Source organism: Vipera ursinii (assembly GCF_947247035.1).
Source record: "Vipera ursinii genome assembly, chromosome: 3".
NCBI classification, from domain to species: domain Eukaryota; kingdom Metazoa; phylum Chordata; class Lepidosauria; order Squamata; family Viperidae; genus Vipera; species Vipera ursinii.
Genome location: NC_139516.1, coordinates 146249490 through 146274164, shown reverse-complemented (window position 1 = coordinate 146274164; position 24675 = coordinate 146249490). Strand labels below are relative to the sequence as shown.

Below are 24675 nucleotides of genomic sequence, written 5' to 3'. Positions count from 1 at the left end.
TCGCGAGGCGAAGCTGGGGCGGTGGGAATTTAGGATAGGACCGGGTCGTTAACCCAAGCTTCCCTCAGATTTCAACAGGGCGAAAGAGCCCAAATGCGATCTACTGGCTTTTCCCATTGAAGGGAAACAGCGATGTGCATCTCTTACAACTGCCAGTGCTGCTTTAATAAAGAATGATTGCGGCTCAGGTTTGGAATTAGGGATTTCCTTGGTGCTCCTGTAAGCTTGGTTGCTTTCTTGCAGACGTTTCATTGCTACTGATGATGTTACCTAGTTTGGATAATGAAACGTCTGCAAACAACAACAACAACCAAGCTCAGAGAGCACCATGGACCTCTGAATACTGCTTTGTTTCCTTGTGCTCTGATATGGCTCCTTAGTTCGTGTGGGGTTCTGCTTAAACAGATCATCACCGAAACAAATCACAAAAATTCTCTAGTTCACCATAGAGAATTTAACAAACTGAGGGAAATGGGAGACATTAATAGATATAGGCAGGCAGGCTAGCAGATGTTTGGGGAAATCATGGGTAATGTGACAACGTGCCTTCTGTAGAGCATTTCAAATTCTTAGTCTTGCCTTCCCCAGGAAGATTGCAAGCATCTTAGAAGAACGCCGCAATATTGTCTTTTTAAAATAACAGGCCTATGCAAACAAAATGGAAGGACTGTAAAACTGTGTTTGCCAAGTAGCCATTGAGGCCAGCGGCAGAGATGCCAGGCAAAGTAAGTTTTGACCGAACTCACATTTTATTATCCAGACAAAGCAGGAGTGATGTTCAATTCACTCTGGGCTTTACTCCTCAGGCTTCCAGATAAAATTTTAAGTAGGAAATTTATTTTTATTTATTTATTTATTTATTTATTCAATTTATATACTGCCCTTCTCCCGTAGGACTCAGGGCAGTTCACAAGGTTTTTAAAAACAGATACAACAATTACAAAACTTAAAATCAATTAAAAAGAATTATATAAACCTTGCAATAAAACCCCAGTTAAAAAACAGTTAAAATCCCAATTAATGTGCTCAGACCAGGCCAGAGAGCTCAAAGAGCCAGGTCTTCAGGTCCCGGTGGAATGAGCGAAGGTCAGGGGCAGTCCTAAGCTCTACAGGCAGCTGATTCCAAAGGGCAGGCGCACCCACAGAGAAGGCCCTTCCCCTGGGTATTGTCCACCAGCAATCTTTTACCGGCGGTACCCTGAGAAGACCCTCCCTGTGGGAGCACACAGGACAAAGGGAACTTGATGCCGGCAGCAGGTGTTCCCTCAGATATCCCGGACCCAAGCCATTTAGGGCTTTATAGGTCATCACCAGCACCTTGAATCTCACCCAGAGGGCAACCAGAAGCCAATGCAGTTCGCGGAGCAGAGGTGTTACATGGGAGTATCGGGGAAAACCCCATCACAACCCGCGTGGCTGCATTCTGCACCAGCTGAAGCCTCCGGGTGGTACCCAAGGGCAGCCCCATGTAGACAGCGTTGCAGTAGTCCAATCGGAGGTTACGAGCGCATGAGTGACTGTGCGCAGGGCATCTCGGTCCAGATAGGGCCGCAACTGGCACACCAGGCGAACCTGGGCAAAGGCCCCCCTGGTCACAGCTCCTATATGGTCTTCAAAACTGAGCCATGAGTCCAGGAGGACGCCCAAGTTGCGAGCCCTATCGACGGCGGGTAACACCTCACCCCCCCATCATTAAAGGTGGAATAGACTGGTTAGTCCGAGATGCCGGTATGCACAGCCACTCAGTCTTGGCAGGATTGAGACGAAGCCTGTTTCTCCCCATCCAGACCTGGACCGCCTCCAGGCAATGGGACATCACGGCGAGGGCATCACTGGGTTGGTTCGGGGTGGAAAGAAAAAGTTGGGTATCATCAGCGTACTGATGATACCCCACCCCAAAACCACGAATGATCTCGCCCAGCGGCTTCATATAGATGTTGAACAGGAGGGGAGAGAGAACCGACCCCTGAGAGACTCCACAAACGAGAGGCCTCAGGGTAGATCTCTGCCCTCCCGTCAACACCGACTGTGAGCAGCCCAGGAGATAGGAGGAGAACCACCATAAAACAGTGCCTCCCACTCCCAACCCCCTGAGACGCCGCAATAGGATACCATGGTAGATGGTATCAAAAGCCGCTGAGAGATCTAATAGAACTAGGACAGAGGAGCAACCCCTGTCCCGAGCCCGCCAGAGATCATTCACCAGTGCGACCAATGCCGTCTCCATGCTGTACCCGGGCCTGAAACCCGATTGGTATGGGTCCAGATAATCAGTTTCCTCCAGGAACAGAGGAAGCTGATGCGCCACCACACTCTGCACAGCCTTCGCCAAAAAGCAAAGGTTGGAGACAGGATGATAGTTGTTTAAAATCGCTGGGTCCAGGGCAGGCTTCTTGAGAAGGGGCCTCACCATCGCCTCCTTCAAAGCGGCAGGGAAGACACCCTCACTGAAAGAGGCAGATATTACTGCCTGGAACCAGCTTCGTGTCTCCTCCCGAGCCGCATAAATCAGCCAAGAGGGACACGGGTCCAATAAACAGGTGGTGGAACAGCCTCCCCATAATCCTGTCCACATCATCAGGGGAAACAGGATCGAACTCAGTCCAGATAACATGCTCAAGACCGTACGATTTCTCCACATCCGACTCTGCCCAGTTAGAGTCCAAACCGGCCTGGATCTGAGCGATTTTGTCCATCAGATGTTGACTAAACTCCTCGGCCCACCCCTGCAAGGGCTCCTCTCTCACCTCCTGATTAAGGAGGGAGCGAGTCACCCTAAACAGGGCGGCTGGGCGATTATCTGCGGATGCGATGAGGGCAGCGAAGTAATTAGCCCTCGCCGTCCTCATCACAGCAAGATAAGACCTTATAAAGGTTCTTAGCTGCAATCGGTCAGGTTCGGAACGGCTGGACCTACAACCGCTCTCTAGACCCCGTCTCCAACGCTTCATCTTCTGGAGCTCCACAGAAAACCATGGAGCCCAACGGGATCTGTGCCGGGTCAGAGGTCGCAAGGGTACAACACAGTTGAGTGCCTCAGTGGCCGCCTTTTCCCAGGCATCCACCAAGGCATCAACTGGGCTGTGAGTGAGTGTGATGGGTATAGACCCAAGCGCCATCTGGAACCATTCAGGGTCCATTAGGCGCCTGGGGCGGAACCATCTGGTCGGTTCTGCAGCCCAGTGGCGGGGGGTGGCATAACGGAAGACCAGCCGCAGGAGATGATGGTCGGACCATGACAGGGGAACAACAACCGGTGAACCCCCACCCAAATCATCCAACCACTGTCCAGACAGGAACACCAGGTCGAGAGTGTGACCTCCCACATGAGTCGGGCCTTGAATTACCTGGGTCAGGTCCATGGCCATCATGGAAGCCATGAACTCCCGGGCTAACTCCGACGACCCTCCCAGGGAAGGCAGGTTGAAGTCACCCAGCACTATAAGCCTGGGGAACTCCACCGCCAACCCTGAGAGGGTGTCGAGCAGCTCGGGCAGAGCTGTTGCCACACAGCTGGGCGCCAGGTATGTTTGTGGCACTGCAAACATTAAGAGGACCTACACTGTGTAGATTACATAATATTTATTAGAATTATTATTTGTATTATTAGAAGTGCCATGTTTATTCACTGTTCAATTCTAGCTCCAGTTAACTCTTGTTTTATTAATAGAGATGGGATGGGATTTATCATTTTACGAAGTTATGATTCTGCCAAATTTGAGAACCAGAATTATGCCAGACTTGATATCCAATACCTTGTGTACAGGGAACCTGAGCACAAGTAAGTACATTGTATGTGTGTGGTCAGTATTGGTAATATTTTATTTGGGAAATCCATATGTAAGTATGTTGCTCTCCCCAGAGCTGTATAGATTAGCTAGATATGAAAAGGTTTTCCTCTTTTATTTGAAGAAGTGACTGAATACTAACATACTGAACCAACTTGTATTATGGCTTAGTACGAAATCTGAACAAAATAAACCATGGTTACAAAACATGTACCAGGTTTTGTAATAATGTAACTTTTTGGAGAGCACTTCACTTTTGACTGTGCTGATACCTTGTAGCCCAGACATGTCCAACAAAAGGCCTGGGGGCCGGATCCGGCCCGCGAAGTGGTTTCATGTGGCCCGCGAAGCCATCCTGGAAACAGTGAGGGAACAGCCCCCACTGCCTTGGCCCTGGCCCTGGCCCTGGCCCAGAGACCCTCAGATCTGTGCCACTCCTGCCCAGGCCCCCATAGGCACCCTTGATGCGAACAATGTAGAGCTGGCCATGCCCACCCAGTAGGCCATACGCACTCTAGCCACGCCCACCCAGGCCACACCCACCAAGCCCCTTGAGGGCAACCGCAATGCTGATCCGGCCCTCAATGAAATTGAGTTTGACACCCCTGTTGTAGCCTATAAACATGTTCTTAGAGGAAAAGTCAAGTCAGAGTTCTGCTTTAGCGTAGTTGGTCTCATCTATTAGAACCATGACACAAGGCTTGTAAAATCCATTGCCTGTCCCTTCCCTTTCCATCAGTAGCGAGATTAGATGACCTGGAGGGAGATCAGCTACTTGGTCACTTCAGGCCAATACAAGCATGTTTCTGCCTTTCTGATTCCCAGATCACTTGCTTCTTCACCACATTCTCTATGTCTCTCTGAAAGAATAGAGCTCAGCCTGGTATATTATATTCCAGACACAGTGGTGTTTGTATCAGCTCTGTGCTTAACAATGCATAGCATTAAAATCATTTCATATCAAAGTATTCAAAATTCTTTTAACATTATAGGGAATCTAGAGCAGGTTTACTACAAAATTCCTTTTTACATTCATTCTGGGAAGCATAGAGGGAATGAGCAATGAGCAGGTGGCAATTTTGGGTAGGAGGATCTTTGTTTAATTATAAGACTCCTGAAGTCACTTAGGTGTGAGCTGGATGGTTATATAAATTTATTTACTAAACAAAGCAGGAGTGTTGATTCATAGACCTATACTCAGTCATTCATGTCCTGTATTGATTACTGTAATTTGCTCTGCATGAAGTTACTCCTGTAGAACGTCTGGAAGCTTCAACTGGTACAAAATTCAGTGATACAGACAGTGATGTATGCATCTAGATCACCACACATTACACTTCTGTTTCCCAAGCTACCAGTTTCCTTCTAGGTCTGACTGATGCTGCTGGTAAATGAACTGTAAAGTTTTACATTGCATGGAGCTGGGATATGTGAGAGATCACCAATGGGATGGGTAGATGTGATTTCATAATACACAGAAAGGTCATGTTGGCCATCCACTAAGATATGATATCTGACAGGACGCAGGAGGAAATCTTTTCTGCTGTGGCACCCATCTTTTGGAACCTCATTTGCACTGAGATAAAGATTGGATCCAGGACTTCCAGTTTGTCACGCAGCCGCTATGGATGGCTGGGAGACTTGCTCTCTCTCCCCTGTCCAGTTTCGCATCGCTGGGGGCCCCTGAAAAGGGCCGTAAGTCACCCCGAAGAGGCGACCAGCAAGGAGGGGTGCTTGCCGGATCATGGGAGAGTTGCAACTCTCCCGTTAGATCTGGCGATCCCTCCAAACCGGCGGATGAAAGGACCGGCCATTATGGCTCGTCCCTAGGCTGTGAACAGCCGAAGTCACATTTTCCACCAGGCAACTCTTAAAGCAGCGCGGAAGACACTGTGTGAGATCTACCTTTTTTATACCCTAATTACTTTCTGTACCTCCTTAAGCTGCTAAGCATTCTTCCCCCCTGCGGTGAGGGAAGGGGGAATTTAGCCCTCCCTCCAGAAAGAGCAGCGACTAAATACCCAGGGGCGTTTTAAACGTTGAAAAAGTAACTAAATCCCAATTGGAACTTTATTTCTCAAAGCATGTGGACTGAAAGATTTTTTTATTTCTTATTTTTCATTGTCTACTTCTGTTGGAAATCTGGATTCTTTCTTATGAAAAAAAAGAGAAAAACTGAAAAGATTTAAGACAACTTTGGGACTCAAAGGGAAACTTTAAAAGGGGCCTGGCTGACTGCCCAGGGAAATAGATAAGATACATAACCTTGAGAACTTTGAAATAACAGCTGTGAAAGGCTTTGTGTTCCCTACCTAGAAAAAGAAATCTCTCTTTTGGATTTTCTAAGTGTAAAGCCTTTAGCTTAAAATACCAATATGGAAGAAGGCCAGGAACAAAATTTCTTTATAGATGAAGATCAACAAACTCGCTATGCTGAAAACACTAATCCAAACTCTTACCACTACTAATGAAATACTAAGAGGCTATGTGAAGGAACAAGAAGACAGCCCGGATATCAAAGCCCAAACTTTGACCACAACTAAAGAACCATCTATACAAAATACAATAGAAAAAATGAAACTTTCAAATACTATGACAGAAAAATCTACAATTCAACAAATATTGATATTTGAAAATCCAGAAAAGATATCGATAACTTGGAAAAAGGAAAAGGTTTCTTATACAACACAGAAGGAACTAGAGGATCTAGAAAAAGAACAGTTGGATGAGAAGACAAACAATTCAGAACAACCACGTTGATATGGAAGAATAAAGAGACGACCCACTAGACCTACAAATCCTCTCAAAAAAAGGGTGACCGGATGGTTTTGCCAACATCAATTAAAATACATGATATTACAAGGAGATTGGTTCAATGACCCAAAAACAAGGACATGGAAGATGATTTGGCAAAGGAAAAAAGCCAGAATAAGACTCAAGAAGAATGGAGTTTTGACCATCTTATTGAAATCTAAAACAGAATGTACTTAAATAGATACCGGTAAGTTGTGCATGTTGAACACAAGACATTGTTATGAACTGAGATAAAGAAAAAATTTTGGTCATTAAAATTTAGCAGTATAAATACTAATACTAATTCAAGGGTGACTCAGCCTTCCATCCTTCCGAGGTAGGTAAAATGAGGACCCAGATTGTTGGGGGCAATTAAGCTGACTTTGTAATAATGCCGCTTGGGGGTGTGTGAAAAAGCCCTAGTAAGCAGGCATATACATAGAATGAAGGCTACTGCTAAGTTTGTAAGCCGCCCTGAGTCTTCGGAGAAGGGCGGGATATAAATGGAATTAAAATAAAAAATAAAATAAATAAAATAATAGCTAATTTGAATATTGATTTGTGCATAAAGGTCATGTAAAGGTGAATAACGTAGATAAGCTAAAAACTTATTGTTGAAAGTAAATAGGTCTATATGGACCATTAAAAACAAAAATCATCAGTTTAAGCAAGAGATAGCAGATACAAAGAGGAAGAGAGGAAGTATTAAATACTGAAATAAGGAAATTTTGATTACTACTTAAAAAACAAAACTGAAAATTAGCAAAAAGGAAGGATATATTGTATCCTCAATTTGTTGACATAGAGGGTGAGAAGTTAAGTAAATGGGATGTGTATTTTGAATATTAGATTTTGTGAGGAATGGTGATAGATGAATTGGGAGTATATTAAAAAATTTGGGAATGATAAATCTCAAACGTTAAATCTAAATGTTAGTGGAAATTAAAATTGAAAAATTTATTAGGTCATTGTCTAAAAGATTGTATGTTAAAACAACTAGAATATGCGTAAACTAAAAACTATGGATACATGTAAGAAAGTTATTTTTTATGTGATTGATAGGATAAAACTTTAAATTCACAAATAGTACATATGAAGGGAAAAGAGAGGAAATGTTTGGTAGCAATCTGAAATCTCTACTAATGATATTTGTATGTAATTGAATTACTACTACCCAGCCACCATGTTGCTTTTCAAGTATGTAAATGTAATATTAGAAAATCAATAAAATTTGTAAAAAAAAGATTGGATCCAACCTTGCTGGCCTTTTGGAAGGGCCTGAAAACAGCTCTGCCATCTGGCCTGGAGAACCCGTAACATGGAGTTGAAGCCTGTGAAATGGCTGTGTTGCTAGGGAAATTATGTCACTTGTGGATTACAAGATAGCTCAGCATTACGAAGACAGCACAGCCAACTGTAGTAAATGTTCAATGAAGAGGCTGGCTTGAAACAAGCAAAGCAGTGGGGCACTTTTGCTTTGGCCGTGGTAAGGTAAAGGTAAAGGTCCCCCTGCACATGTGTTCTAGTCGTTTCTGACTCTAGGGGCCGGTGCTCATCTCCGTTTCAAAGCCGAAGAGCCAGCACTTGTCTGAGGACATCTCCGTGGTCATGTGGCCGGCATGACTAGACGCCAAAGGTGCACAGAACGCTGTTACCTTCCCACCGTAGTGGTCCCTATTTTTCTACTTGCATTTTTACGTGCTTTGCGCCCATGGTGCCTGGGCGCAAAAGGTAAAAGGTTGGTGTGGGCAACCAACTTGAGAGAGAAGGTAGCTGAGCAAAAGAATGTTGGCACTTTCTGGGGCTTCATGGGTGCTGGGGCTTGGTGCCATGCTTTGTGGAGCCACGTGTAGGAAACTGGAGAAGTTGAAGAAGTTGGGTAACATAGTGACAATGGGCTCGAAAAGGAAAGAGCAAAAAGGCATCAAAGCACTTCTGTTCTGATTGTGGCAAATGGGTGTAAAACATGAAAGGCTGATGTGTTGACACAGGGGTGGGTGAAGTTTTCCAGGGTGTGGCAAGCGGCCCCAGAGCCACATGGTTCCAGGGCTGCTTGTTGCTTCACAAGGCAGGATGTGGAATAGCCAAAGGTCAAGGATTAGGAGGCAATAAGCCGATGGGGGGAGTTGTAGTCCGTCCCTTACCTGACTGGGAAAGACCATGCTCAAAATGGCTTGGATTGGGGTGAATAGCTACTTAATGATGACTCTTGGTTAAAGACTGCAACTGTGATAGCAAGAATTTCCCATTATAAGTTCATGCAGCCACATCACATTTCGCTTTACAACTGTACCAGCTTAGGACAGCAGTACCTGTCCCAATTATGGTTGTAAGTTGAAGATGTTCTGTAATCAGGAGTTTGTGAAAGGCAGAGCTATGTAGCTAATGGTCCCAGCGAGACACAAATAATAAACAAAGAATTCCCAAACCAAAAGCAGGGAGAAGGTAAATTGCAGTAATTATTAGAATTGGGAATAGGTTGTTAAAATGTTTTGACTGTAACAAAAATGTTGCATCACACTTTGCTTTTCATTGAAGGTACAGTACATTATATACTCGGTTAAAGAAAGATTCCTTTAAAAAGATTTCTGTTCTGAAACAGAACTTACTGAAATATTCATAAAATATGAACATTTGGCTCATGTACTTTTATGTACAGACTATTCAGTTTCACAAATACTTTGAGTATTGCCACAGGGAACAGAATTGTGCCTAATGGAAGAGGAAGGATTACTCTTACACATTTTCATACTCTAGTGCTCTACAGATATGATGCTAATAGCATTTGGAAATTATAACGTGAACACTCTTCAGAATTTATTTACACAAAGATATTTCCTGATGGTTGTAAAAAGTCCCAGCTAAGCGTGTTTGATGGCTTCTTGTTACGTTAAAAATTTACATAAAATTCACACAACTGCATTGTACACTGCACTATAACAAAAGTAATTCCCTGAGCTGTTATTTTTACTTTTGAAACATCAAAGCTCTCTTCTCAAAGAACCTGCCCAGATGGGACAAAGGTTCTCATTTAGATGAGATAGTTCTGTTTATAAAACATAGTTAATTACATAAATCACATAATACTGTTAAAACTTTTTGATCTTGTGGGGCTGCATTACTGTCTGTCCAGGACTGCATGCAGCCCATGGGCTGCAGGTTGGACATTCCTGATATAAACTGTTTGTTTAACATGCTTAACTGGACTGCTGAATAAACCCATGTTTTGCTTAAGTTTTTCAACCAAGTCTTTAATTAACTAGCAAGTATTGGTATCAACACAACTGTGGCTATTTATTTTCAGATACAAGTAGTCCTCGACTTACAACTGGTTGCTTAGTGACTGTTTGAAGTTACGATGGATCTGCCCAGGGCTACTTATAGCTCAGATTCAAAGTTCTGACGGCTACCCCACGCGATCTCAATTTGGCCGCTTGGCAGTTGACCCACATTTATGTCCATTTGCAATGTCCTGTGGTCATCTGATTGCAATGTATGAAACTGGCATTTACTTCTGTTTTAGGCAGAAAATGCCCATTGAAGACAATGGATTTGTTTAACAACCACTGTAAATAAGGTCATAAAATCAGGCATGCTTATGTGGAAACCTGCTTAAGAACCAGCATGACTTTCAACCAAATTCCGGGCTCAGTTTTGGTTGTAAGTCAAGGACCTGTATGTAAATGTAATGTATTGGAAACACCAAGGCAGAAACAGCCATTGGTCACACATCAACATATCAAGTTCTCAAGGAGAGTCCTATTCAGCTAACCCAGGGCCTTCAGTGTTTCTCCTAATTCGGTCTCCAACTTCTATTACATTCACAGCCAGGGAAGCATCTGTGGTTATTTGTGTGTGTGTGTGTGTGTGTGTGTGTGTGTGTGTGTATTTCAAGCTCCCATGACATTTTAAGCCATGGTGACAGCATGCTGAATGAGAATAATGGGCATTTTAGAGCAAATAAATAGGAAATCAAATTGGAAAAAAAATATATTTGGGCTTGTTTCAAACCATTGTAGTGATCAAATTGATCAAATTAGATTATTTGCCATTTATGTGGTTTTTTGCCTGGTTAGTGCTGAAATATTGTTTTGATAACTTTTGAACCTTCTGATTGGCTTCCCTAAAGGAGTTCCAATTTAAGGTCCAAGTTTCATTTTATGGCTATAGGTGGAATGAGGATGACTGCAGTCCTCTGCAGCAAGCACCAATGTTCAAAATAATTATTAACAGGAAAATAAGGAACACAATTATATATTTATTATATTACGCACGTATGCACACAAGCTGTTTAAGCTGTACAAGATGAAGAAACAGGAACCTGCTGATGTGGATTTCTTACTTTGATGAGCACTACCAAAATGTACCAGCAGATGGCAGAGTTTTACATCCAATGAAACTACATACCAATGCTGTAGTCTAGTTTATGCTGAGCATTTTTCTTGTAAATACAGCTCACTTTCATGACTCCCAAACAGAATCCTTCTTCTGGTAATCATTATATGGGGGGGGGGGGGAATCACTTTTCCACACTTTTTTTATTTTTCAATCAGGCAAGGCTTTGCTCAAAGGATTAGGAATCTTTTTTTTCCTTTTTACAATTGTGCTAATCATATTAACATAGTAATATTAATTTTCTATAAGGATGCAATTGACTGAAAGAAGGGTCCTGAGACTGAAGCTAAAGAAACGGAACAAGGGAAAAAAAATCTTTTACCCAAGCCTAACCTTTGACAGGCTGTGGGGTCAAGACCCAGAGATAAAGGGGGGAGGCAAAATGTGCTCAGAGTTATTTGCACAAGGAATTCTTTTCCCATTCCTTGATGCTACATAGCTGTATTCTGAATATGCCAGATGATGAATGGAAAAATTTCCTTCTCCCTCAAAGAGACAGAAAAAACCCTCTCTCGACAGAATTGGTCCCCAGTGCCCAAAAGATTGGGGGCTGCTGAGTTAGAAGATTGTTCTTTATTGACAGAACTGACATCTCTCTCCTGAGACTGGTGCTCAGCTTCCAACAGAATAGAATAGAATAGAATAGAATAGAATAGAATAGAATAGAATAGAATAGAATAGAATAGAATAGAATAGAGCTGGAAGGGACCTTGGAGGTCTTCTAGTCCAGCCCCCTGCTCAAGCCAGAGAACCTATACCATTTCAGAAAAGTGACTGTCTAGTCCAGGGGTAGGCAACCTCGGCTCTTTTATGACTCATGGACTTCAACTCCCAGAATTCCTGAGTCAGCTGACTCAGGAATTCTGGGAGTTGAAGTCCATGAGTCATAAAAGAGCCGAGGTTGCCTACCCCTGGTCTAGTCTCTTCTTAAAAACTTCCAGGGATGGAGCACCCACGATTTCTGAAGGCAAGCTGTTCCATTGGTTAATTGAATGAGCTATGTGTAAGGTGCTATGCTTTCAGGTTACACCTAGCAGGATGAACACAAACTAACTGGTAGCTTTTCAGGACTACTAGATCGAGACTGCCAAATCTGGAGGACTGGACAAAAACTTTTTCCATCTATCTTTGCTGCCATCTTGTGGTCAAGCAGAGTTTTGTATCCCAGATCTAGTAGCCCTTTTTATCTGACTGCTGTGTTTTATTAATGAGATAAGTCTCATTAATTTTAATAATTAAAAAAATGAGCAATATCTCATTAGGCTGGATATCTGCAGAGATCTTTCTACTGAATCCACACAATGTGATATGAACGATCTAATTTTATTCTGCTTTGCATATATTTACCACAGCAGATTTTTTATAAAATAGCTTTCATGACTGTTTTCACTTCAAGGATCAATAGATCATCAGTAGGTCCTCAGCTTGTGAGATCACATTTTGTCTTGCTATTTCCTTTTCTTGATATGAGAAGTATTAAAGTTTAATTCTCCCATTGTTGCTTCCCCCATCTTTTTCTTTTTGCTGAATTCCTCACCATTTTTGCTGCTCTTGCCTGGGATTTAATTTACTGATAGGACAAAACCTTTTGGAACTGTGCTTAACATATTTTATTGATTGCAGACCCCTGTATGGTTTTAATTTACATTCCTGGCATTTTTAAAGCAGCCTTAACATGCTCTCAAATTCTTCTCCTTCCTTACAATTTCTGTCCTTCCTTGAAGGTGTGATCTAATCTTCCGGGCCTTTGTCGTCTCCCATTAAGTGATTGAAGGGGATGTGGGGGAAAGGCCTAATTTGGCAGTCCTTGTTAAAATGTTTGTTTATGTTGTTGATTTAAGCCACTGACAAGCAGCCCTGCCTGGCACCAAATGCTCCCAGCAGCTGAGAAGGAAATTACTGATTTTCCACAGGCCCCATTCATGAAGTAGAAACCAATGCCCTTATTTGGCTATTTGGATTCCCCTTCCCCATCATTACCATCAGAGGATAAGAATTTTGCCCAGTGCTGTTTGTTGGGCAGCAAAGCTGATTTTTTTCCAACATTAGTTTGAGTGTGTGTACTTGAGATCTGTAGAGTTTGATGGAAATAATATAACAACTGTAGCAGTTATAAAAACTCACTTAGTCTAAAAGGATCACTCCAAATAAGCCTGCAAGACTAATTTGCACTATTTCACCACAAAATCGAAGTGACCGAGGAGGGGGATCAAAAAAGTCAAGGAGCCAGTGATAGCTGTGCAATCAAAATCTTACCCCGCTTTTTAATGTATGTCATTTGAGGGGTCAAAGCAATGTAGAATTCTGGGTAGACAGTGGACAACAGATGGGGCATACAAGTTTTAAACAGTAGAAACATTAGAAGCTTTGTGGAAAGATCAATGGCACAATGGAAGACCACAGTTACTGGTCAATGGGGATAGACTGGGAGAGAATAACCTTTCAAGGAGACTCATTCTCACCACTACTGTTTATTACTGCATTGATTCCTCTGTCAACAATACTGAACAAGTCAGGCTGTGCCTATCAAAACATCAAAAACATCTTCAAACCTATCCCACCTCCTTTATATGGACAATTTGGAACTGTATGGAAAAACACCATCTGAAATAGAATTGTTGCTCAACACTGTCCATAAATAAGGCCAAGGTATTCCAAGGGAGTTTGGATTGGTCAAATGTGCTCCCTTCATCATCAAGAAGGGAAAAATAGTGAAAACTGAAGGAATCAAGTTGTATGGAAATCTGGATGAAGATGATCACTGCACATCTTCCTCAGGCTGACCTCATGAAGCACTGAAGTCAAGAAGTTAGACGCGAATATATCATGAGAGTAGAGAAGATTGTAAAAATTGAAACTCAGTGGAGGAATACTATCAAAGCTCTTAACACATGGGCATTTCCAGTCTTTAGATACACAGCTAGAATAGTGGGCTGAAGCAGAATTAAAAGCCTCGTATAGGAAGACCAGAAAAATATTACCAATGAATCATGCCCTTTTCCATTGGGAAAGCCATCACTACTGCCCTTCATTTGTACCATACGTGCATATAAATGTGCAATGACCAATACAGATGCAAGAACAGGACTGCTATGCTTCTAAACTTTAATCCATGCCCGAAGTGCTTAGGATTTCAGCTTCCATCTGCCCCAGCAAGTATGGCCAATGGAAAAGGACTGTGGAAATCATAATTCAAAACATCTGGAGGCTTCATCCTGCCCACCTCTGCAAAGCATTTCTCTGAAAATAAATCTCACAAAACCTAATGAGTCTTACTTCTGAATAAACATGTATAGAATTGCACTTCTAATCTCCAGTGGCCTTTCCTCTAACTGGTTGCCAAAAAGGACGGCAAAATTTACATAGTTCTAATCATGCCTAGTTCATATGAATCTGTTAATGCTCAAACGTGATGTCAGCTACAAACTCAGGTGGGATGCTTCAGAGAGATTAGATTTCTCTGAATTACAAGAACATCCCTTCTTTAAAAAAAAGCAGCAGACTTTTTAACACCATGTTTAATAGTTTAGATCAAGCATGTTTGGACTTTAGATGAATTACATTACCGTGGAGAGGTTTAGTATAACAAAACTCTGTGAACACTCAGTAGCATTTAATGACAGTTGCCACTGGTATATTGAACAGAGCCTAATCTGATAAATGTATAAGCCTTCAATATTCACATGGTGTCTTTGTTGCGGAAAATGAATTGGATGTAGTGCATTAGAAATTCATATAGAAAGGCTTCTGCAGAGAACTTACTATTACAATTTACTATGGCATATTTTATTTATATCCCATCTTTATTATTTTTATGTAGAATTTAAGGCAGTGAAAATATCTAATATTCCTTCGTCCGCCTATTTGCCTCACAACAGTAACCCAGTGAGGCGGATATATAATGTGAGTCACTAATACTTAAAGTATAACAGAAAAAAATCCACAACATTTTTATTAATAGCTCAGGTTGCATTGAGAGACTTGGGGAACATGAGATAATATAAGTAAAGCTGAAAGGCATCATTCTAATTCATGATAACTTTTACTATGATTAATTGACTAAGCTACAGTTCATTTTGTCCACACATTGTTTTAAAACTCAAAGCATAGATTATAACCTGCACACAACCCACATTATAACTTTGTCCAATATTTGAATGCAGTTATTGTGTCTGGCTATCGCAATTTATAGTTTAGAAATAAAGTGCTTGTTAACTTATTAGAACAGGTGTTCAGAAATTACTTACAAAGCTTGTCCTGCTAATATGAAATGAATAAGAGTTATTCCTAACAAGGAATATCTTCATGGCTCTCTGAAAAGACTAAATTGAAGAAACAAACCTTATTTCCAAGGAAAAGAAAAGATCGCTGGACTCTAGTACATGCCACACTTCATGATCTTAAAAGGTAAAGGTAAAGGTTCCCCTGCACATGCGTGCTAGTCATTTCCGACTCTAGGGGCCGGTGCTCATCTCCGTTTCAAAGCTGAAGAGCCAGCGCTTGTCCGAGGACGTCTTCGTGGTCATGTGGCCGGCATGACTAGACACCAAAGGTGCATGGAATGCTGTTACCTTCCCACCGTAGTGGTCCCTATTTTTCTCCTTGCATTTTTATGTGCTTTTGAACTGCTAGGTTGGCAGAAGCTGGGACGAGTAACAGGCGCTCACTCTGTTACGCGGCACTCGTAATCTTAAGGACTATTAAAAAGATCATAGGAAACAGTTGAGTTTGTGTAACATAGATTGTATTAAGCAGTTGGTCATCCTCTTTACTCTAATATTCAATGGGTAATCTTCATTATAAGTAGTCCTTAATATATGACCGCAATTGAGCCCAGATTTTGCAGTCTAGATCTAGTAGCCCTGAAAAGCTATCAGCACTCCATCACTGGAAGTTTTTAAGAAGAGACTAGACCAGGGGTAGGCAACCTTGGTTTTTTTATGACTTGTGGACTTCAACTCCCAGAATTCCTGAGCCAGCCATGCTGAGGGAAAAGGGAGAGGTTTCCAAGCTGAGCCTTGCTGACTCAGGAATTCTGGGAGTCCACAAGCCATAAAAGAGCCAAGGTTGCCTGCCCCTGGACTAGACAGTGACTAGACAGTCACTTTTCTGAAATGGTATAGGTTCTCCTTGAGCAGGGGGCTGGACTAGAAGACCTCCAAGGTTCTATTCTATTCTATTCTATTCTATTCTATTCTATTCTATTCTATTCTATTCTATTCTATTCTATTCTATTCTATTCTATTCTATTCTATTCTATTCTATTCTATTCTATTCTATTCTTTCATTTCTACCTTCCCACTGCCTGGCAAACAGCTAATTTGACTTGAGGGAAGGCTGTAATCTGTATCTATGATGGCTAAGTGATCTATTTTCTTTCACAGAGGTTGTGGACTCTGTGTAAGATCTGTTTCTCTTCTTTTCCAGATGTAATGTCCCAGAGCAGAGCTTTAGAAAAGTAGAGATTCTGAAGGTAAGCATTATCTTGAATAAAACCAGAGATATATTGAATTTGCTGTTTTAAATTACAGAGGGATAGGAATATTAAGTCTGTGTTGGCAGACATGAAAGAGTCTTGTAGCATATTAAATGCTACTTCAAGTTCTGATTCATGGAAGTTCAGGCTGTGATAAAATCAGTTAACCTTTAAGCAATCACAAAGACTGGTGAAAGAGTCTAAAAGCTTGACTACAGCAATAGTATAGACACCACCTAGGATCAAAACAAGTTGGTACTGATTTTGGAAATGTGTTGGTGTTAATTAATGAAGTGCTGAGAAAGTGGTGCTGCTTACCACCTTAGCCAAAATAGCAAAGAATGATTTCACAGTTGGAGAGCTATCAAGTTATTAATCACTTTCAAACTGCTAATCAAAACTGTTGATCTTAATGGCAGAGTCAGTGGGTAATTCTCTGAACCAAATATACACATCTGGAGGGCACTTAGTTGGGAAAGATTGGCATATACAAACTTGACCAACCCCAAATACTATTTCTTTATCAACTTTATTTTATCATAAAAACCAATCCTGAAACAGGATTGGAGATGCCAGACAGTCTTTATTGTGTTTTCAGGGTATCTTGATAGAACTGCCTATTTGTGGCTTTATTACTACTCCTTGAGCAATGCAGGATAAATTTGGGTGGAGACAGTATTGAATGAACTTTTAAATATACATAAAGAACATCATTTCCCATTTCTCATCTTTTATCCTCTACTACTCTTTTCTTTCCCCTCTGCCCTATACAAAAGCTTAACACAGACAAACAGATACATAGTCATGCATGCACACCAGTCAGAATAAAGTATAAAATAAATGAAGAACAAAACGTACGTGTGTTTTTGTGTGTACACATACACAGAGAGAGAGAAAAAGAGAGAGAGAGATCATTCCTGAAGGGGCTTCCACATCTGAAGGAATCTTAAGAAACTTCCAAGTATCCAAAATTTATCTCCCTCTTTATTGTCATCTATGGAGAACCATGACTTTTCACCCACTTTTTGGCAGCTTAAAGAGAGAAAGACAAGAAATGTACAATAATGTCCATAGCAAAAGCAAGAACAAAAAGAATAAATCACAATCCTCTTCCTTTCAACTAACCATGGAAAGTGAAATATCCACTAACCATGGCAGCACTAATCCATTAATCAGGGAATGAGTAAACCACAAATGTAATGGTGTATGCATTATCTCTTTATTTTAGAGGAAATAAAAGAGGCTTTTGATCTCAGATTATGAGGAAAACTTTTCTGTTTACCACTCTGTCATTCTCTTAGTTCCTGGACCCATCTTATTGAAATAATATAAAGCAGAGGTGCAAAATAGGGTTTTGTCATAGATAAAAGAGTTAAGATGTGCCAAATCTCTTTTATCCCCACCCCCTCAAAAATCACAGTTCTACTACCTTTTAACTTGGAACATAAAGAATAGGTCTCACTATGCACATAAGATAAACTTACTTTTTGTTGTTGTTAGCTGCGAAGTCGTGTCTGACCCATCGCGACCCCATGGACAATGTTCCTCCAGGCCTTCCTGTCCTCTACCATCTTCTGGAGTCCATTTAAGCTCACGCCTACTGCTTCAGTGACTTCATCCAGCCACCTCATTCTTTGTCGTCCCATTCTTCTCTTGCCCTCAATCTTTCCCAGCATTAGGTTCTTCTCCACTGAGTCCTTCCTTCTCATTAGGTGGCCAAAGTATTTGAGTTTCAGCTTCAGGATCTGGCCTTCTAAAGAGCAGTCAGGGTTGATCTCCTCTAGCACTGACCAATTTGATTGCCTTGCAGTCCAAGGGACTCACAGGAGTCTTCTCCAGCACCATAGTTCAAAGGCCTCACTTTTTAGAGAAAATGACCTGGAAATAACCAGGTTCTGCTATGGTGGAAAAAGGATACTATGCCATTGACTTCAAGAGAATGAGGGAGAAATATATTCATTAAGATATTTGTAAATAAATTATAAAGTATAAAGAGCTGTGGTGGCACAGTGGTTAGAATGCAGTATTGCAGGCTAATTCAGCCCAGAGTTTGATCTTGATTGGCTCAAGGTTGACTCAGCCTTCCACCCTTCCAAGGTCAGTAAAATGAGCAGCCAGATTGTTGGGGGCAATATGCTGACTCGGTAAACCACTTAGAGAGGGCTGTAAAGCACTGTGGGGGATAATATATAAGTCTTAAGTGCTGTTGCTATTGCTGTGTAAAATATATTCCAGATGGACTACTAGTGTGTGTGTGTGTGTGTGTGTGTGTGTATCTCGGAGTGGGAATATATATATCGGAATGGGGAGATTGCATTTATATCATCAGCGTTTCTGCACTCTACTCATAGAGCGCATCACCACTCTGTTTATTTCAACCGTATTCTTTCGAGTCGCTTCGCATTCATTCCTATGGAGTGTGATTTTCTCTGAGTGTCTGCGGTCAGAAGAGGATTACTGTCAGTCCTATTAGCTATCACAAGCCGAGCAGCGCCACAAGCTGAGCAGCGCCATTACAACCAGCGTGGACGAAGTACACATGCATCGGACTCAACACACAAGCAGCCCACACACACCATTTTAATAATTTTTGCCGCTGACCTGCTACACTCGACAGGGATTCAAGTCCACGTGGACCAAACATCAAATTTTCAAAAGTTACTTTTAAAACTTGGAAAATCTGTTGAAAAAAGGTGCTGGAACTCCATTTCAGTGCATTCTATGACAAAAAAGCACTGTATATATTAAATATCTATATAAAATAAATTATTGAGCAAACCCACAGTAAAGATATAATGAAGATTGCATTCTTTTTACACTAAAACCTTCTCAGGGCATTGCATAATTTTATGATGATGTTGTCTTCCAGGAAAGTAGTGGCTAGAGAACAGTCACCAGAGGAGTCAGGTGTATGAATATTGTACAGTGAATTTTCCTAGGCTGCATGCTGTGTACCTTATAACAACAAAAACAAAAAAATAATGCTGTTTCTACAGGAAGTCCACTGTTACATTTGGCGCATGGCAAATACCCAGCCTTATTCTGTTTGGAGTCCCATTTACTTCCCAATTAGCAGCATAAAACTGAAGTTTCAGGCATTTCTTTATAAATCATCTTCTTGCAATCAGTTTATTCTACATAATTTTACAGTTATGATCAGCTATGGTGTGTGGATGGGATTGTGATGCAAAATGTTAACAGCTTCATATTAATTAAAACAGTCTTGTGTAAATAAAGCCTTATGTTGAAAATCAGAGAATATATTCTGTAAACAATCACCATATTTTATTGACTGAAAAGGATGAATGTTAATATCCTTTGTAAAAAAAAATCCCTTTTAATTTTGCTTTCTTCCCTCATTGCTGTGTATATTCCTGCAAAACTGAAACAAGACCCTGTTTTAAAATCCAGCACCACTGGGTTTCTTCTCTAGTGATTGCAAAAGACCTTTGGTCCTATATGGATTCATATATTCTAGGCCAGGGGTCGGCAACCTCGGCTCTTTTATGACTCGTGGACTTCAACTCCCAGAATTCCTGAGCCAGCATAGCTGGCTCAGGAATTCTGGGAGTTGAAGTCCACGAGTCATAAAAGAGCCGAGGTTGCCGACCCCTGTTCTAGGCCAACTCTGAGTTCACAATCTTTTAAAGTTAGCAGTTTGGTTTTTCAGGCAGACATTTGATTCCTGTCAGCTCTTTAATAATTGGATTAGGACTTGTTAAAAATGCAACGAGGTTGTACGATGCCTGTAGTATTTCCTATAGGCAGTCCAACTAAAAGTCATGCTGTCTGGCTGACTGCAGATCACAAAGCTGCAGTTTTGCAAAGCCTGGAAGAGTTTTACTAAAGATCTGGGCAGGTGTCATTAGACCTATTGTGTTCCAGGGACATCAAAGAGTAAACCTTTCTGGTCAATAGCTTTAGATTGCAGTAATTTTTTTGAATTCCTGCCTTTGTCTTCTTTAAAATACTATATAGACCATACTGAGGTTTACTGAATTACAATAAAGGAAAAAGAAGGAAGAGGCTCCACCGTTCTCAAATGACATCATCAGAAAACCTGCCTGTGATTTCAAAATAATCAAAACCACACTTAACAATAGGTAAGGCAGACTTGGTTTTTCATATGTTTTCTGTTCAGTAATCTCTCATCCTCCAGATATTGTTGGATTCCATTGCCCATTACTAAAAACAGCATGGCCAACAGGTCACGGTTGATGGTAGGTAGAGTCCATTAAAGGACAATGGACCTCAGCAATCCTATCCTTGGTCTAATTAAAAAAAACAGTGTAAGAAGGCATACACCATCCAATGTCGCCTATTGTGACTAATGTACTTCTTCAACTGAGGTCTTCCCCATCCAGACACCTATTCTTTCATTGTTATTGTAAATGATGCTACATCATGCTATAACTACTGTATATATTTGCAACCCAGTTGGAAAACAAAAATGGAAGTGAGTGGTACAGAGGAGAAAGTAAGGAATGAACGTGTTTTATTGGTGGCTGAGTAATTCATGCTTGTTTACAATCTTTGCTAGCAAGTATGAGATCTTATGTAAATTCCATATTCATTTGCCCAAGGAGAACAATCAAGGCTGAACATCTAGGTGAGATCCTTATCCATCTAGCAAAAGCTCTCTCTGTACCTTTCTTTTTCCCAAAATACAAGTAGCAGGTGGATAAAAAGAGAAATCTTTAGGAAGAGATTGGACACACAAGAGAGATTGGACACACAAGGAATTTGACTCCAGTGCATAAGCTCTCAGTGTACATACAAACAACAAAGTAACATAATAATCATAAGATATCAATAGGAGAAGGTAGTAGAAAATATGAGAAGGATAATAGTATTACAGCCATACTACATGGGTAAATATCCTTAGACATAAGATGGTATTGTGGTAATTAGGTATTTAACAAAGTGATTCTAAAAGAATTGTAGTGAAAGGCAAAAGTTTAAAAGTTTTGTGCTGGGTCTTAGTCTGCTGCTCTAAATTTGCTTAGTCGGATGCTCCAGCCCTCCAATTTATTTTATTTTTAGAAAGCATCCAGGGAATCATGTGAATCACTAAGACTTCATAGATTCAACAGAAATAATAATAATAATAATAATAATAATAATAATAATAATAATAATAGTAATAATAATAATTTGGAAGGGACCTTGGAGGTCATCTAGTCCAACCCCCTGCTCAGGCAGGAAACCCTATACCATTTCAGACAAGTGGCTGGCCAGTTTCTTCTTAAAAACTTCCAGTGTTGGAGCATTCACCACTTCTGGAGGCAGGTTGTTCCACTGGTTAGTTGTTCTAACTGTCAGGAAGTTTCTCCTTAGTTCTAGGTTGCTTCTCTCCTTGACTAGTTTCCATCCATTGCTTCCTGTCCTGCTTTCAGGTGCTTTGGAGAATAGCTTGACTGCCTCTTCTTTGTGGCAGCACCTGAGATATTGGAACACTGCTATCATGTCCCCCCTCAACCTTCTCTTCATTAAACTAGACATACCCAATTCCAGCATCCGTTCCTTATATTTAAATTTAGTCTCAAGCTGCAGCTTTAGACAGTTCTTCGTGACTTTTTTCCATTGATATGGTATTTTCCAACCTGAGGCTGTGCTGAGTGTGCTAAATTAGCCGACATGCTATATTCAGCACTTCCCCCCATCCTCTGCACTGGGATATGGCACAATCAACCACACAGAGCTGAGTTTTGATCCAAAGCTGTTCCTTAGCATTGCATGAGCTTCTTTCATCAAATTGGGAATTAAGGCATGATTATAATGTTTATTTTTAAGTTATCAGCTTCTAGCATTCTGGTTTCAATGCCACAATGCCAAGAGCTGGGAGGTTGCTTGCATTCTAGCCACAAATGTATGTAATCAGCTGGATCAAATACACACACAATCGGGTAGCTCTTCTGAACAACCTGCGCCATCAATCACTGCTTGCTTCAAAGAAACCTTTGCTGTGACCTCAATGGAGCACCTGTTCTCTTTCTGACGTGATGAAAAACGGTTGTTATATCAACAACCATATACTTCTGTGTACTATTTCCATCCCTGATAAATTCTTACCACATAAAACAGCTTGGCCTGTCAAACACTAATTGGAGAAAGGGATGGAAAGTTCCCAGCCCAACTGCTAATACAAGCTTTTGTTGTGTTCTGTCAACCTAATAAATTTTAGCACTTTCGTCTCCCTTTGAAATGATATTTAAAAATGCATCTTCCTTTCTTACAGCTCCAAGAAGAAATATTAAATACACTATGTACAGTCTTGGGCATGCATGGACGTACACGTTTACCAGCTAGGTTTTGGGACAGATGTTTTTCTGGCTGCAGCTGGGAATATTTCTCCTTGAAAATTACACTTTAGACCTTTTGCGTAGACCTTCCTTATATGCAGATTGATCTTTCTGATGGGCTGTGAAGTCTTCCCACCCCACAGGGTTTCAAGTATTTGAAGGGAGAAATTATATACGTGCAATTTCATTGTATTGTTATTGTTTGGGTCTCTTTTTGTCCCACCTGCTCTTTTAAGAACTGCTTCTACTGAAAGGTGCTTTTCAAAAAGCAACTGGACTTTCTTGGATTCCCCCCCCCTTGAAAACATTTCACTGCTCATCCAAAAAGCTTCTTCATTTCTAGCTGAATGGTGGGGAGTGGGAAGGATTTATATTCTTTAGCAGCCATCTGATCATTTGAAAATCAGTCATTAGCTTTCTGAGAGTCGTTGTGGCTACTTGGGGATTTATCTGTACCTTCAGGGTCACCTGAACCAGAGTGCAAATGGGTGTGGAACCTTCTAGGGACAGCTGAAAGGACTGTGTTGTAGACAGGAGATTGGTGGTGTCGCATCCCTCCCCCTCTGAGGAAAGAGGGCCGTTCAGTTTTAATATAGATGGCCTGTTTGACCCCTCCTTCATACCAGCGGTCCTCTCTGTCCAGAATGTGGACTTTGCTGTCTTCAAAAGAGTGACCTTTGTCTTTCAGATGCAGATGGACTGCTGAATCTTGTCCTGATGGGTTTGTTCTCCTGTGTTGTGCAGTGCCTTTGTGAAGAGGTTGTTTTATTTCTCCCGTGTGCAGATCTGCACATGTCCTGCATTGCATCGCATGTACCACATTGCTCAGGTTGTGTTAGTGTGTTTTATCCTTGGTGTGGACCAACTTCTTCTGCCTTAATGTATGCTTGGATTTAATTTTATTTTTATAACTGTCTGGACATTTGTAAATTTTATGATGAATGGCTGGGGGATCGAGAACAGGCAAAAAAGGCAGAGAAACAGGCAACACATAGAGAGCAAATATATTAGAGTTTTTACTCCAACCAGTTTTGATATTACAGGGGATTTTGTCAAATGTTTTTAAGCATTGCTTTATAGGTCATTGTATGCAATCAAACCAAATCTATAGTCAACACAGACATGCACTGGACTGTCTGTTACATTTTTATGAGAATGTTGCTGCAAAACCATATGGAATGGACATATGTTACAAAAATAGTCTCCCTCTCTCTCTTCCTCTCTTTTAATATACACATTCATTCCACAAAGCTAGAATAACTGAATAAAGCTTGTCTTTAAATCAAGAACATATTTTTCCCCATTATTTTCAGGTAACACATACCAGGTAAAAAATAAGTCTGTTTTCTGTCTTGCGAATGCCAAAGGTTCCCTTATGAAAAACCAGTCTGATTATTTTTAGGTTCACACTGAGGTACACTGCCAGAAGATATCAGAGCTTTAGATCTTTGTCTATAAGTCTTTCTTAAGCAATAGAAAATTATTATATAAAAAAGTTGGCAGTAGTTTCCCCCCCCCAAAAGCTGTTGAGTGCAAGCATGTATCCGTTCTCAGAGTAAAGCCATAAACTAAACCAGATGATTTCTGTTTGTACCATCTGACCCTCAGAGAAATCCAGTTGGAGAGAAACAGAAGATGGGAATGGCTTTTTTGCAAGCACCATGGAAGGACCACACAGAAAGAGCTAGTTATGGATAAATGGTCACAATGTGAACAACTGGTAAAGTCGAAAAATCATTTGAGGTGCCTGAAAAACGCAGACACAAGCCTTTTATATTGACTCCATTAGTTTTGGTCTTTCTCACAAAATGGACATGCTCCAGGTCCCCTCAAGTGAAGCAACGTCACTTGGTAAGACCCAGGAAGCTGGCTTCTCTCTGGGATCTCCCCTATGGAAAAGATTTGAATGATGAGTCCTAAC

The 24675-nt window shown here is 41.1% G+C and overlaps 1 long non-coding RNA gene across 1 annotated transcript; it reads left to right on the top strand.

Annotated features, from left to right (window-relative positions):
* Nucleotides 1-664: 664 nt before the first annotated feature.
* LOC310637323 lies at nt 665-24675 on the top strand. The gene is made up of 6 exons (XR_014491911.1): nt 665-725; nt 3671-3781; nt 16404-16449; nt 20431-20555; nt 23443-23583; nt 24363-24675. It is a non-coding gene; the product is annotated as an uncharacterized lncRNA (long non-coding RNA).